Below are 16,575 nucleotides of genomic sequence, written 5' to 3'. Positions count from 1 at the left end.
AAGCAAACGTGACTTCCCTTCCTAGACCCGAGTGAGCCGTAAGCTGACAGATTTCGAGACCCGACACTTATCTCCCGGTAAGCGATGGCTGCTCCGCTCCCAGCCGGACGGTTCTCGCCTCGCTTCGACCAAGCTCCCAAGCTCGCTGTTCTCGTTTCCGTTCCATCCCCAGACGGGAGGACACCGGGAGGGTTGACTTCTTATCGCTCGCTACCGAACACAGCAGAGGGGAAAAAACAAACAAACAACTTAGCTTTTCAGTCCGCAAGGACGCGGCATCGCTCCTCCTCCCACCATCGCACCGCAGCCTCCCACCATCGGCCACCCCCTCCCGCTGCCACTCCAAGAACGCGGAGAGAACGGAGGCCTTGAATCTCTATCCACGCTCTGTTGAACCGCCTACTGCCCCTTCACCAATCCCCAAGCCACCAGGCTCCGTGCCGCAGCAGGAAGCCCTCTGCCTCAGAAGAAACATACTGCCAGGACGCTTGAAGATTTCAAAGCACGCATCTTACTCACACAGAGCCATGGCAAGGCCGAACGCTGAGGACCCTTCACGGGTCCCGAGAATCACGTCCAGGCAGCTCAAGTCCATCTCGGGCGGTTTCTTCTCCGCCCACGGCCCCGCAGTGATTCCGCAGAAAAAGCGCAGCGTGAGCTCTCACTCACTAAGGTCTGTGGCTGCGGGAATTCTAGCCTTTAGCCCCATGGTCACCAACCAATAGATGACGATCTACCGGTAGATGTTGAGGCTCTAAGAGTAGCTCTTCAGCCCTCTCTGAACTGCATGCGTGCGCAGTACAGTTACATTAGATTTCCTCATTTGAGAAGCAGCTACTCACCGAGCAACAACACAGGTGTGTAGCTGCAAGGAATGGTGGGAGCTGGGACGTCTGGAGGGCTGAAACACCCAAGCCAGCTGACTGTGGCTTTCAGAAGAAAGACGCTGCCCCGCGCTCCAGCTGATCGGCGGCTTCTCCTCTGCGCCTGCCCACGTGGAGCTTGGTGCACCCTGGCTGAGCGCCATGACCAGCTCTCCGGGCAGCCGCTTCTCTTCACTCCAGCCTGGCTGCCCTGGGGTCAGTCCGGAGGGAGCGCGGGTCGGAGGAACTTGTCCCACGGCACCCTGCCCCCCCTGCAGGAACCGGTTCCCTCTGGCACCCTGTCTCCTACTGCAGAAACCTGTCCCCCTGCTTTCCCCACTACAGAAACCTGTCCCCCCCCCAGCACCCTGTCCCCTGCTGCAGAAACGTGTCCTGGCACCCTGCCCCCTCTCCCCTGCCCCCACTGGCACCCTGTTCCCTGTCCCAGAACCCACTAGCACCCCTCCCCAGTATTGTGTCCCCTGCTCCCAAAGGACTTTTCTATGGTCAGTGACCCCTGACTCAAGGCAGGTTCCCTGCCATTCTCATAAATAAAGACAATGCAGAAACTTTTTGTGCTTAACATAGTATTTTATTAAAAAATGGAGCTTGGCCAACAAACCCCCAATTGGGGCCAAGCCCCCATCCGGCCACAACCACTCCTGCACTCCCCCTTCCCCAGACCCTAGATCTGAGCCTATCAAACACTGGAACCCCCTGCCCTGAGCCCTTCACATACCCCAACCCAAATTCCTGCATTCTCACATCCACAAGCCTGTGACTTGCTTAGTATTCCAACACCGCCCAGCCTGGAGCCCCCTCCCCGAGCCAGTGTCCCCTTCTCCACCTCCTCCTCCATCCAGATTTCCTCCCAGAGCTTGCACCTCTTACCCCTTCCCACACCCAAATCCCTCATTCCCACCGCAGAGACTACACATCCTGTCTCAACCCAGCGGGGGTCTGGCTAGACTGCAGGAGTTTTTCAGGATTCTGGAGATATCTCAGAAAAACTCTTCTGCATCCAGGGTTGCGTTTGTTCTTCCGCTTTTTTAGTGGAAGAACAATCAGGCTCTTTCGGTCACCCCTATATTCCTCTTTCCCCAAGGAATAAGGTGGCTTCCAAAAGAAGGGTTTTTTTTTCTGACATTTGGTCCAGTCTAGACAGGCCAAATGTTGGAAAAACCTCATTCTACAGAAGAATTGTGTTTTTTTTTTTTTAAAGAAAAGTAGCAGTATAAGGATTGGGGACAGCAAGTGATGGAGAGGAGGAGAATAGAGAGAGCGGGGCTTCAAGGAAGGGGCAGGGCAGTAAATCTTGGCTTGGTCTGTCATTTAAAAGTGATCTTGGGTGTAAAAAGGTTGGAGACCACTGCTTTAGACCCCCCACCCCCGCCCCTCTGTATCGGGTCCATTACAACAATACTGAGTCAGTCTGCCATGACGCACCACTGGTCTCCCGTGCTCTCCCTTGCGCGACTGGCGTTCCTGCAGAATTCCCCTTAGCTCCTGGGCCCTTAACCCGTAGAGATGCTCACCTGGAATGCCTGTACGTGTCCTGTACAAGGACATGGCAGAAGCAGAGCAAGGACAAAGACACAGACAGAAACAGACAGAACGTACTGGCCAATACGAGACAGCAACAAGAGAGAAACACACGAGAGGCAGTTTGGGTGGCAGGGGAGGGGTTGAATACACTTGGTGGTCAGGGAAGGGGGTGCAGAATGGACTGGGGGGGTGGGGAAAGAGGGTTGCAGATTGGGAAGGGGGTGCAGAATGGACTGGGGGGTGGGGAAAGGGGTGCAGATTGGGCACAGGGTGCAGAATGGACTGCGGGGTGGGGGAAGAGGGTTGCAGATTGGGCAGAGAGTGCAGAATGGACTGGGGGGTGGGGAAAGGTGCAGATTGGGCAGGGGTGCAGAATGGACTGGGGGGTGGGGAAAGGGGTGCAGATTGGGCAGGGGCTGAAGAATGGACTGGGGGGTGGGGAAAGGGGTGCAGATTGGGCAGGGGTGCAGAATGGACTGGGGAGTGGGGAAAGGGGTGCAGGTTGGGCAGGGGGTGCAGAATGGACTGGGGGGTGGGGAAAGGGGTGCAGGTTGGGCAGGGGGTGCAGAATGGACTGGGGGGTGGGGAAAGGGGTGCAGATTGGGCAGGGGGTGAAGAATGGACTGGGGGTGGGGAAGGCGGTGCAGGTTGGGTTGGGATTGTGGAATGCACTGAGGTGGGACAAGGGGGTGCAGGTCGGGCGGGGGGGGGGGCTGTGCAGAGGGCGCGGGCAGACATGAGCAGGGCCTGAGTAGCGCTGCGGGGACGTCCTGAGATGGAGTTGGGGGCGGGGAGAAGCTGGAACACGCTGGGCGGGGCTATGCCGGGGGGCGGGGCGGACTGCGACATGCCCCGGGAGGCCGCACTATGAGAACTACAAGTCCCAGGACCAACCGCGTCGCTCCCTGGTCAATGGCCGCGTTGTGATGTCACTTCCGCTGCACCCACCCAACCGAACAGCGCCGGGCCTGCCCTGGCCCTGCAATGGCCGATGGGAGCTGCGGACAGCGGCACTCAGTTTCCCACAAGCCACGGCGGCTACTTTCCCTACTCCCCCTCATCCCGCCCCGCCCCGCCCCATTGCTGGGCGGGGCTCCTGCCTCAGAGACGGCAGCGTCCGCCGCTGATGCCCCGCCCTCACTCGGGAGAGGAGACCCCCGCGGCAAACGCTCCCCCCCCAAACTCCTCTCCGCCCCGTGCAGTCTGATCCCCCCCTCACCAAACTCCTCTCCGCCCCGTGCAGTCTGACCCCCCCCACCAAACTCCTCCCCGCCCCGTGCAGTCTGCTCCCCCACCCCACCAAACTCCTCTCCGCCCCGTGCAGTCTGCTCTCACACCCCCTCCTCCTCCGGGCCAGACACCCCACCCCCAGCCCGCTCCCCCACCTTTCCATGCGCCCCCTCCTCCCCCGGGCCAGACACCAACAAGGGGCGGGCTGGGGGCGGGGCAGCTTCGCACTCGGACCCAGGATTCGCTCGCGCCCCCGCGCGCTCCTGGACCTTCCTGTCATGGCGGCGCCGGCCGCCCAGTCAGATAACGCCCCCCTGCGACAGCCCATTGGCCGAACCAGAGCCAGGATACCCTTTGCTGACAGCCCATTGGGCGACACTATCCTCCGCCAAGGCTGTCTTCCGAAAGCCCATTGGCTGGCACACAGCCAGGAAACACCCCTAAGTCACAGACAATTCGAGGACAGAGCAGTCCATTAAGATCCACCCCGGACAGCCTATTGGTCGAGAGCAGTGGCAGGTCGTTCCCCCTAGTCACACCGCATTCGCAGACAGAGCTGTCCGTTAAGATGCAGCCGGGTCAGCCTATTGGGTGCCTTTGATTCAGAACACGCCCCTTAGTCACAGCCCATTCGCGGACAGAAGAGTCTGTTATAAGCCACCCCGGACAACCTATTGGCCGCCAGCAGCCCCAGAACACGCCTTTAGTCACCGCCCATTGGCGCACGGAGCAGTCCGTTAAGATTCACCTCGGACAGCCTCAGATTGGGCGCCACAGATTCCGAACACGCCCTTTACTCTCAGCCCATTCGCGGACAGAACAGTCTATTATGATCAGCCTTAGTGTAGGGATAACATATTCAAGTATTAAAAATGATTCCCCCGAGTGGAAGTGACTCCCCAGAATTTGTTCCCCACAACTAAAAGTCTAAGTAGGATAAGTTTGTTAAGTAGAAGAAGCATAGAAGTGTTTAGATTTATTCTTGTGAAAGTGTTTAGATTTAGTGTTATCAAGCTTGATAAGTGTTTAGATTTATTATTATTATTATTAGTTAGGATTGTTTAATTATAAATCTAAACATTTTTGCCCCCCTAGAATATAATTGTTTAGGAATGTAATATTAGGTCATGTAACTTCAAACTGTTAAAAATATACTACTATGTAGCCAGAAACAGCTCCCCTCTCTGTGTGCCAGGGCACGCTCAACCTTACTGTTACACAATTGACAACCGTTCTCTTCAAAGCATTGTGAAGCACTTAACCCTAATTGCAAAGTGAAGCATTGTAACTATAACAGTAACTAACTCAGCATTCAGAGAGAGAATGTTTTAAGAAATGCCACCCAGAAACTTTTGTAACTTTTTGTAACTACAACTCTTGTATTATTATGCAAAATACTGTATGGGAAACATTCATTAGGGAATGTACGTAAGAAAGAGTGCTTGGACGATGAATGAATGGTTCTGAGAGGTGCCAGCCTGAGAATGCAGCAACAAAGGGCTGAAGAAGGTGTCAGGTGCCAGTGCAACCAAAAGGTGTCAAGTGGAGAAAACCAAGTACTGGAGATCCACCCGATGAGATCACTGACGAGCACCTGGCAGCCACCCTGGACATCAGCATGATGCAGCAATTCCCATAGACTGGCCTAGGAAGAAATTCCTATAAGAACTGGACTAAAAGACTATGGAGTCAGAGTCCAAGGTTCTGCTGCCGGGCTGAAGCGCAGCCTGGGTCCCACTGGGGAGCGAGAGGCAGGTGCCAGGTCCAGGGGAGGGGATGAGGTGATTGCAGAGGAGGAAACTGAGGCACGGGGGGGAGAGCCAGGGAAAGCAGAGCTGGTGGGGTTGAGGCCGGTCCATGTCGGTTCACAGAGCAGCAGATGGACTCCTGAATTCTCAGCGGCTACTCGATGACGCCACAGTCCCGGGGCCCGTGTGACGTCACAAACAGCTGCCGTCGCAATTGGCTCCCTGTAGCCGTTTCTGACACACACACGAGCCGCTCTGATTTGGCTTCTAACACTTTTAGCTGCTCAGTTCTGCAAGCGCCGAGAGGAAGCCACGTCTGATAGATGGAGGTTCTCCGCGACACATTTGGCAGCCTGGACCCCCTGCCTCTGGTCCAAAGGGTCTCAACCAACCCCCGACCTCATGACCTTTGTTCTCCGTGATTCTGCAAGCTGCTTGGTGCCTTTAGTACCCGGCCCCGCTTGCAAAGCCCCCCCCCAGGAGCGCGACTGGAGAGCGGTGCTAGAGACCTCCCCCGAGCAGCGAAACCCGAGAGCGGCGCCAGAGACCCCCCCCAGCAGGATCATCCGAGAGAGGCGCCAGAGACACCCTCAATCAGAACAACCCGAGAGCAGCGCCAGAGACCCCCCCCCCCAGCAGCATCACTCAAGATTGGAGCCAGACACTCCCCCCAAACAGCACGCCCCGAGAGCGGCGCCAGAAACCCCCCCAGCAGCATCACCTGAGAGTCGTGCCAGAGACCCCCCCGCAGCAGCGCGAGCCAAGAGCGGTGCCAGAGACCACCCCCCTCAGCAGCGTGACCCGAAAGCAGCGCCAGAGACCCCCCCAGCAGCGCGACCTGAGAGTGGCGCCAGAGACCCCCCCCAGCAGCATCACCCGAGAGTGATGCCAGAGACCGCCCCCCCAGCATTGCGACCCAAGAGCGGCGCCAGAGACACCCCCCCAGAGCAGCATCACCCAAGATTGGAGCCAGACACTCCCCCCGAACAGCGCGACCCGAGAGCGGCGCCAGAGACCCTCCCCGCAGCGCGACCCGAGAGCGGCGCCAGAGACCCCCCCCCCGCAACGCGATCCGAGAGCGGTGCCAGAGACCCCCCCCAGCAGCATCACCTGAGAGCGGCTCCATAGAATCCCCCCAGCAGCATTACCCGAGAGCGGTGCTAGAGACCCCCCCCAGCAGCAAGACCTGAGAGTGGCGCCAGAGACCCCCCCCCCCAGCAGCAGCATCCGAGAGCGGCGCCAGGGATCCCCCTAGCAGCATTACCTGAGAGCGTGTAGCCAGACACAAACCCCATCTTGTTTTTCCACAAACCCCATCTTGTTTCCCCCCCCCCAGAGAGCAAGAGAAAGGCAGTCAGCCTTTGATGCCCTGGGAACACAGGTGTGCTGCCTGTCCCTGACTCTACCATAAACAGAAACCAGACAGTAAATGGGCTAGCTGATGACCCGGGGCTCCCGTCGCCCTGATGGCTTGTACCAGTAATTGACACGCCTGCACTGTCTCAGGAGAGGAATCTTCGCCCATCACATACCAGAGGTGCCCATTGTCTGCATTTTCCCAGGTGTAAATTATGCTTTGCACCCTTCGTGGGAAACTTGGTGTTCAAAGCCATTTTTCCTAATTGGCCACTTGAAACCAGGAAGAAGCCCATGTGACCCAAGGGGTATAAAGAGGTTCAGCAGCCCACCCCATTTGAGCTCCAATCATCTATACCTGCTGGCAGGTATTGATTGTCTCCCGAGGTCTGTGGGACGCCCAACCTCGCCCTACTTCTTCCCGAGGGATTGAGAGAAAGACGCTGGCCACGCCAAGTCTGGAACGCAGGGGTGAGAATATATACCTGCTATGTGTATTTTGCATGCATTTAATAAGAGCTCAGAGAACCAAAAGGGTTTCATGGTACCTGTAAGTGACTTATTAGTGTAATTTCTGTCCTGTCCTTTGTAGTGGCTGTGTTATCTGTAACACAGTAGTAGCATTTAACAACTAAGTTTACCCTGTAACAATAAAATAGTAACTGTTTAAGCTTTAACCTGACTCCTTCAGTTGCTGTAACAGAACCAAGCACAATTTAAAAGAACTTCAGCCGGTCATAAGGGACTCACTGCCCTGACCGTCGGCTGACAGAGCGGCGTCAGAGACCGTCCCCAGCAGCGCGACCCGAGAGCGAAGCCAGAGACCGCCCCCCAGCAGGATCATCCGAGAGCGGCACCAGAGACCCCCCCCCCCAGCAGGATCATCCGAGAGCGGCACTAGAGACCCCCCCCAGCAGCGTTACCTGAGAGCGGTGCCAGAGACCCCCCTCCAGCAGCACGACCCGAGAGCGGCGCCAGAGACACCCTCCCAGAAGCATCATCCGAGAGCGGCGCCAGAGACCCCCCCCCCCCCAGCAGCGTTACCTGAGAGCAGCGCCGGAGACCCTCTCCAGCAGCACGCCAGAGGCCACTCCCCCAGCAGCATCATCCGAGAGAGGCGCCAGAGACCCTCCCCCCCCCCCGGCAGCGTTACCAGAGAGCGGCACCAGAGACCCCCCCAGCAGCACAAACCGAGAGCGGTGCCAGAGACCCTCCTAGCAGTGCGACCCGAGAGCGGTGCCAGAGACCCCCCCCCAGCAGCATCACCCGAGAGCGGCGCCAGATGCCTTCCCTAGCAGCGCGACCTGAGAGCGGTACCAGAGACCCCCTCCAGCAGCGTGACCCAGGAGCGGCGCCAGAGACCCCCCCCCAGCAGTGCGACCCGAGAGCAGCGCCCGAGACCCTCCCCAGCAGCGCGACCCGAGAGCGGCGCCAAAGACCCCCCCAGGATCGTCACCCGAGAGAGGCGCCAGAAACCCCCCCCCCTGCAGCGCAACCTAAGAAACCTCTCACTCACTAAGGTCTGTGGCTGTGGGAATTCTATCCTTTAGCCCTTTCCCCCTCTCCCCTCTGTAACGGGACCTCTACAAGAACACTGAGTCACTCAGCCATGACGCACCACCGCTCTCCCTTGCGCGACTGGCGTACCTGCAGAATTCCCATTGGCTCCTGAGCCCTTAACCCGTGGAGACGCTCATCTGGAATGCCTGCAAGTGTGCTGTACAAGGACACGGCAGAAGCAGAGCAAGGACAAAGACACAGACAGGAACAGACAGACAGAACATATTGGCCAATACAAGAGAGCAACAAGAGAGAAACACATGAGTGGCAGTCAGAAACCTTACCACCTTGTGTCTTCCTCCTCGAGCCAAGCGTCTGCTGGGTAGGACTCCGTGTTCCAGAGAAACCAGCACCCCTGACAAACGGGAGCCCTGTTTCTCTCACAACCAAGGAAGCACCTCGGGAACCTCCGCTCGGACACACTGTCGAAGCAAACATGACTTCCCTTCCTAGAACCTAGTGGGTTGTAAGCTGAGAGATTTCTGGAACCGACACTTATCTCTGTATCAGCGATGGCTCCTCCGCTCCCAGCTTTGCTTTGAGCAAGCTCCTGAGCTCGCTGTTCTCGTTTTCATTCCATCCCCAGACGGGAGGACACCGGGACGGTTGACTTCTTATCGCTTCCTACCGAACCCAGCAAAGCGGGAAAAACAAACAACTTACGTTTCAGTCTGCAAGGACGTGGCATCGCTTTTCCTCCCCTATAACACACCGCAGCCTCCCACAATCGGCCACCCCCTCCTGCTGCCAGTGCAGGAACGCGGAGAGAAAGGAGGCCTTGAATCTCTATCCACGTTCTGTTGAACCAACTACTGCCCCTTCACCAGTCCCCAAGCAACCAAGCTCCGTGCCCCAGCAGGAAGCTCTCTACCTCAGAAGAAACCTCCTGCCAGGATGGTTGAAGGTTTCAAAGCACGCATCTCTTACTCACACAGAGCCATGAGAAGGCCAAACGCTGACGCCCCTTCATGTGTCCTGAGAATCACATCCAGGCAGCTCAAGTCCATCTCGGACGGTTTCTTCTCCACCCACGGCCCCGCACTGATTCCTCTGCAAGTGCGGAACAAAAAAAACCCAGCGTGAGCTCTCACTGACCACGGTCCCTAACTGTGGGAATTCTATCCTTTAGCCTTTTCCCCCCTCTGCTCTCTGTATCTGTCCCACTACAAGGACACTGAGTCAGTCAGCCAGGACACACCACCACTCTGCCTTGGTCTACCTTGCGTGACTGGAGTACCTGCATAATTCCCATTGGCTCCTGAGCCCTTAACCCATGGAGATGCTCACCTGGAATAGCTCTTGACTATAGCAGTAATTTTGCTCATAGTCTCATTTTCTCTCTCTCTTCATCGCAGAACTGGAGGAGTCTCCAATAGTTGACTTTTTCCCCTGGTTCTGAATCCAGTACTTTAGGAAAAGTGAACACGTTGGCATCTCAGTCCGTAATGTCGCATAAGCGCTTCTCACATATGAAGTATGCCTCTGGCTTCTACCCTCCCACTGGCACTGCAGAAATACCAGAGGAGAAGAGCGCTTTGAGCCCACATCCAAATAGTCTCCTTCCAGAGCAGACCCAGCAGAATTCTTTGTACCCAAAAGGAAGCTCATGGCCTGTGATGAAACCGACAACCATGCTAGTTGTCCCCTACTTTTTTGAAGGCTCCCAAGACCACATCTGTGGAGATGCTCACCCAGCAGACCTGCCCATGTCCTGTGAAGGGAGACAGCAGCACTGCGAAGAATAGTCTCAAAGTGGCTGATCAGTCCAGAAGTTCATTTCCTATTTTGGTCTCTACCTGGGTGCATCTAGACTGGCAAGATTTTGCGCAAAAGCAGCCGCTTGTGCAAAAACTTCCCAGCTGTCTACACTGGCCGCTTGAATTTGCGCAAGAGCACTGACGTTCTAATGGAAGAATTCAGTGCTTCTTGCGCAAACACTTTGACGCTCCCGCTCAGGGATAAGCCCTCTTGCGCGAGAGGGGGCAGGTTGGGCTGAGGTAGAGGGAGTAGGGGTGCTGTTGGACTGGGGGTGTGATGGATTGAGGTGGGGTAAAAGGGGGGGTTAGGCTGACAGTGTTGAATGGCCTGGGGGCAGAGGAAGGGGATGCAGGTTGGACGGGGAATGAGGGTGTACATTGGACTAGGGGTGTTGAATGGACTGGAGAGTGAGAGGAATGGGGTGCAGGTTGGGTGGGGGGTGTTGAATGGACTGGGGAAGGGGGGGTGCAGCTTGGGCGGGGTGTGTTGCATGGACTGGAGCATGCACTGGGGTGGGGGGTGTTGAATTGACTGGGGGTATGGGGGAGGATCTTGCAGGTCGGGTGGAGGGTGGGGGAGAGGGCTGCAGCTCGAGGGGGGGCTGTGCAGAGGAGGTGGGGGGACTGAGGACCGTGGCGCGGGCAGACAGGGGCGGGGCCTGAGTAGCGCTGAGGGGGCGGCCTGGGATGCAGTTGGGGGCGGGGAGAGGCTGGAATACGATGGGCATGGCTATGATTGGGGCGTGGCGGACTGAGCTACGTCCCGGGAGGCCGCACTGTGGGAACTACAACTCCCAAGATGCATCGCTCACGCTGGGAGTGACATGCGCTTGCGACCAACCCCTGGATCAGTGGCTGGACTGTGATGTCACTTCCACTGCATCCGCCCAACCGAACAGCCCATGGGAGCTGCGGATTGGGGCACGGAACGTTTCCCACAAGCCACCGCGGCTCCTTTCTCTGCTTCCCTCGCCCCCCCTCCACCCCAGAGACCCCCCCCAAACTGCCGAGCCGGCTTGTCCTGTGGCGTCAGGACCTGCCAACCCCCCCCACTCTGCTCCCCCCACCCCCTGCAGTCTACTGCACCCCAACCCCTCCCCAGTCTGTTCCCCCCACCAAACCCCCCTACCTCCTGCAGTCAGCTCCCCCCACACACACTGAACTGCGAACAGGCCTAAGTCGCCCCGCAACTCGGGGACCAGCTGTATCTGAAAAGCATTTGCTTATCGGATAGTAATGTGGACTAGTCAATCCCCCCCACCTTGCTGCCTCTATGAAATAGATTCAGCAAAGGGGGGGGGGGGGGGAGAAGGAAGAGGTACTTCCAAATGGCAGACTTCTCTGGAGTTTCCACTCCATGCGTCTGACGAAGTGGGTCGTTGCCCACGAAAGCCAATGTTCCAATAAATCATACGGTGCCGCAGGACTTCTCTTGTCTTAGGGATGTTAGCTATCGAGTAATTGAATCCTCATGTAACCACAGCGACTGTTAGCAGTTACACAACTATTACACAGTCCCCGAGGGCAGGGGCGGCAGCCAGTGCGCTCCGGCTCCATTCCAGGGAGCCCCCTGGCCACCCTGTGCTGCTGCCTCACTGTGGGGTGGCAGGCGGGGTCGGGCCACAAGGGCAGCTAGTTTCAAAACCAGCTTCCTATGCAAACCAGCTGCCTGTAGCCCCACATGGCTGCCTCTGATACAAAGGCAACAGGGCAGGATGGCAGCAGCTCCTGTCCACCAGGCATCCCAACTGCTGGCAGATACAGGCTGCTTGCCAGATCAGCATCTGCCCGCAGGGAGCTCGTCCCCCCGTGGACAGGAGCTGCTGCCGCTTGGGCTCCATGGAATGTGGAGCAGCTTCCCCTGCCCTCCTCTCCCCCTCCCCCACCTCTGATACAGGCAGCAGCGTGGGCGGGCAGGCAGCTCTGCAAAGCCAGCACCAGCTCCTGCCTCCCCCTCTTGCCTCTAGAAGAGGCAGCAAGGGGATTGACAGGTGGGTCCATAAAGCCACCACACACAGTGCTCATGCATATCAGCTCCCACCTGCCTCCTCCCACCATACTGCTTCCTCTGTATCAGAGGCAGCAGCACAGAGGTGGGAGAACAGGCCGATCCAATGCTTGCGGGGCACTTGCCAATCATTCACACTAGCCATGATTTGTGACATGACTGAATTAACAGTACATGAGCTGAAGAGAGGCCATACTAAGGTTCAAGTCAGGGCCCTGGAGGATTATGGACTTGTTTACAACTTCGAGAGAAAGGACTGTGTACAAGAAAAGACCATGTGAGCCGAGGAGACAAAACGGTACAGAAGGAGGCAACGTTCCCAGAAAAGGAGACAAGGGAGAGACCTAGTCAAGGACTTTCTCTTGTTTGTCCCTTGTGGTGAGGCAAGCAGAACTGGGTGCTGCGAGCAGGGCGCCTCAAGGGTGGTCGTGGTCACACTAGCAAGGAGGAGGGTATGACCTCACCCCACCCAGGTTGTGTGCAACCAGTGGACATTGTCCCACTTGACTGGCCCCCGCCAAGGGGATAGATACCAAACCATTTTGCCCCACGACTTAGAGTCCATCGATTCAGCATATTGGGGTGACGAGTGTGTCAGACTTCCGCCTCAACCAAATTAACCAACATTACCTGGGTTTTGGCCGGCCCCAGAGGGCAAGTGGGATGTGTGTTAGACTGGATTAAGAATTAGGATGCTAAATTGGGTTAGAGATTAGATTTAGACTGTTAACTATTCAAATTAAGCATTGCTTTTAACCTGCCTTTTAATTGCTAATTACTAGACAGATATATCGCTTTTAAAACTGCTCCTGAATTGCTTGCAATAAAACATGTTAAAGGGATATTTGAGCTATTGTGGGTTTTTTGTTCTGTGAAGCTGACCCAATGTGCCGTGTAGTGCAGCCTGATCAACTGTACAACCGCGCCCTCTTGTGACAAGCTGACTTAAAAGCTGGCTTCCCACAGGTATCAGCTCACGCCTCCTCCCTCCTTGCTGCCTCTGACACAGACAGCAGGTGCGAAGGGAGAATGCGTGTAATCCACAGGATTGACCAATAAGTTGAGGCTTATTGGTTAATCGTGTAGTCGTCTATACATTGACATTCCAAGAGAAAACCTAGAGACATCACATAGTAACTGATTGAGACTTTCAAATCTCCACAATGTGCTACACTCTCCTCACAGCTGCATGTGAGGCGCTTGCTGCGTTTTGCCCCATGTGCTAGAGCAGGGGTCTCCAAGCTTTTTACATCCAAGATCACTTTTTAAATGACAGAAGAAGCCAAGATCTGCCGCCCCCTCGCAGCGCCCGCAGCATGTCACAGTGCTGTGGGAGTGGAGCAGCCAGCACACTTCCTGAACCGGCGCGAAGCTGCAGGCAGGACTTCTGTCCACCCCTCGGGAAGCTGGTACTACGCTGGAGGTAGGTAGTGGGGCTTCTCTAGGTTTAGGGTGAAAATAGGGGGTAGAAGGACCCAAATGCCTCGCGATCGACTGGTCAAGGCCTTGCAATCGACCAGTTGATTGTGATCTACCGGTTGGTGACCACGGTGCTATAGCAATGCAGAGGGAGGGGCTGGCAGAGAGAGACGAAACAATTACAGCAGTTGTAAATAAAAACTCTTCTACGCTCCGCCTTTGTGCCCCTACTGACAGATTTGGACCCTTGCCAGGAGGCTTGCACCTTGGATAACAGTTACCCCCTTGGCCCGTGACGGACCGGGCCGGGTCTGGGCACAGCTGAGGGCGACCGCTCAGGGCAAATTGCTCAAAACTAGGGCTCCTTACAGCCCCAGACTGGAGACATTTCCCAAACAGGCCACAATCCGGTCACACCGAACACTTCGGCTGCCAATCCGGCCAGCAGGAAGCCTCATGAGCAAAACCCCTCAGGCACCCCAGCTTTCCCTGTGCCACAGTTAGCCCTGGGCCTGCATACAGGTGAGGGGTTACGGAACCCGATCTCACCTTCCCCGAACGGGTCTTTCCAGTCCCAAAAAACCAGCTACAGATTCTTGGTCAGTTTCCCCTGTGGATCTTACCCACAAGATCACACTGGGCCAGTCCTTTAGAATCTAAAATTGAAAGCGACAAAGAGTCCTGTAGCACCTTCTAGACTAACAGTTTGATTGGAGCCTAAGCTTTCATGGGCAAAGACCCACTTCGTCAGATGCATGCAAGATGAAAGTCTAGAAGGTGCCACAGGACTCCCTGTCGCTTTTGCAGCTCCAGACTAAGACGGCTACCCCTCTGATTCTTTTATTAGTAAACCTTTAGATTGTAAGTAAGAAAAGGTGGAGAGTGAGGGGGTTAAAGAAAATACATTACTTGCACCAGTCACCCAGTTCTTGACGCAGGCTTTCAGCAGAGATGTTATAAGCTGCTAGCTTAAAAGTCTCTGGTGTGCAGCCTATGTCAGGATGGGTCAGCAATCCTTCCCGCTCTCTGTCCATTGTAAGGCTGCATCTGGGATCAGTAGCAAGATTGAAGACAAGATGGGGTCCGTCTCATGGCACTTATATAGTTCTCCTGGCGTCCCCCCCCCATCCAGAGCAGGTCACACAGTCTCTGTTTCACATGCTGGCAGCCATTATGCCCTGACTGGTTTGCAGGTTTCTAGATGCCTTCCCCAGGTGTGTATTGGCACCTAGAGACCATTGTCCTGGGGGCTGTGCTAATCAGCATCGTCATTCATATGACAATCCTCCTTTACAACAGGCAGTCCAGGCCAGTATCAGCAGAGTCCATGTTCCTAACTCCACACACGGATATCACACACGTACATGAGGAGCAGACATAGATGGTATCTACATGTTTGGTTAGTCTAGAAAGTGCTACCAGACCATATGTTGTTTCTTTCTGTAAGGGTCTGTCTACACTACAAAGTTAATTTGAACTAACAGCCGTTAGTTCGAATTAACTTTGATAGGCGCTACACATACAAACCGCTAGTTCGAACTTAATTGGAACTAGTGGAGCGCTTAATTCGAACTAGGTAAACCTCATTCCACGAGGACTAACGCCTAGTTCAAATTAAGTAGTTCAAATTAAGGGCTGTGTAGCCACTTAATTCAAACTAGTGGGAGGCTAGCCCTCCCCAGCTTTCCCTGGTGGTCACTCTGGGCACCACCAGGGAAACTCTTCTGCCCCCCTCCCAGCCCCGGAGCCCTTAAAGGGCCACGGTCTGGCTACAGTGCTTGTGCCAGTTGCAAGCCTGCCAGCACCCATCCAGCAGACCCTGCACCTGGCACAGGATGAGCCAGCCACCCGCTGCCACCCAGCCCTCCGCCTCTTCCCAGGACCAGGCTGGCAGCTCCCAGGAGCCTGCCCGGGGCTGCAAGAGGCGGGCGCCCGCCTGGTCAAGTGCGGAGATCGTGGACCTCATTGAGGTTTGGGGGGATGCCTCCAACGTCCATGATCTCTGCACTAGCCACAGGAACGCAGCCATCTACAGCCGCATGGCTGCCAGCATGGCCACCAGAGGCCACATGCAAACCCGGGAGCAGGTCTGCTGCAAAATAAAGGACCTGAAGCAGTCCTACTCCAGGGCCTGCCAGCCAGGGGCAGACCGGAGATCTGCCCCCACTTTGAGTCCCTGGACCGCATCCTGGGGGCTCACACCATCCATGCCCCCCGGGTGGTGATCGACCCCAGGGCAGAGGGACCCGTCCCTGACACCGAGGAGGAGGAGGAGGCCGAGAGCCAGGAGCCTGCAGGGAGCCTGCCCAGAACCCCTGAGGCATTGTTGTACTTAAAAGACGTACTCGGGATCTTTTTCAGGGGGAATAAGGCAACACGCTGCATTTATTGATCACACATAGAATAATCAACACTTATCATGTGCATATGACACATCACACTCATGCACTCTCTCTCACACACACACACACACACACACACACTCCATATTGTTGTTACCAAAAGTTGCTCCCCCTAACTGCACTGGCCAGGTGAGTTAGATGGGGGAGGGGTGGAGCTGGGCTTCTGCCGATCCGGATCGATGCTCCCATGTTGACAAGACGAAAACCTGGGGTCCCTTTGCAAGATGCCTCCTATTTATCCCTCTCATGCAGCAAATTAGTCATCACCTTACCGTTCCTAATGCTGCTTCAGAGAGAGTCCTTCCAAGGGCAGGCACTTGCTGCTGGACTCCCGAGGCATCTGTCTGTCCAGTCTTCTTCATGAGCTCACTTCGCAGGTATGTCAAGGGGTTCATGCCTCAGTGCCCCCTGACTGTCCTCATATAGCCCATCACAGGGCAAGTTACAGTCTGTATGGGTTGCTCATCATAGGCATCGGGGTTGTCTCAACTGCCCTGCTTACCTAGGCTGCATCAAGGTCCGCCTCCAACCCAGGGCTTTGCCTCCAGCCCCTAGCCAGGGGAGTCTTGGCTGGCCCTCCTTCAGCTATTGCTGGCTATCCCCAGCTTGTCTTCCCTCCAAGGAGCTCCTGCCTCCTCTGCGGTCAGCTCTCTACTGGCTCTCCCCCCCCTCAAGCAACCTGGGCTT

Source organism: Pelodiscus sinensis, chromosome 14, assembly GCF_052426305.1.
Source record: "Pelodiscus sinensis isolate ZL-2025 chromosome 14, ASM5242630v1, whole genome shotgun sequence".
Lineage (NCBI taxonomy): Eukaryota > Metazoa > Chordata > Testudines > Trionychidae > Pelodiscus > Pelodiscus sinensis.
The sequence above is the reverse complement of the archived record's forward strand: the minus strand, read 5'-3'. Positions refer to the sequence as shown.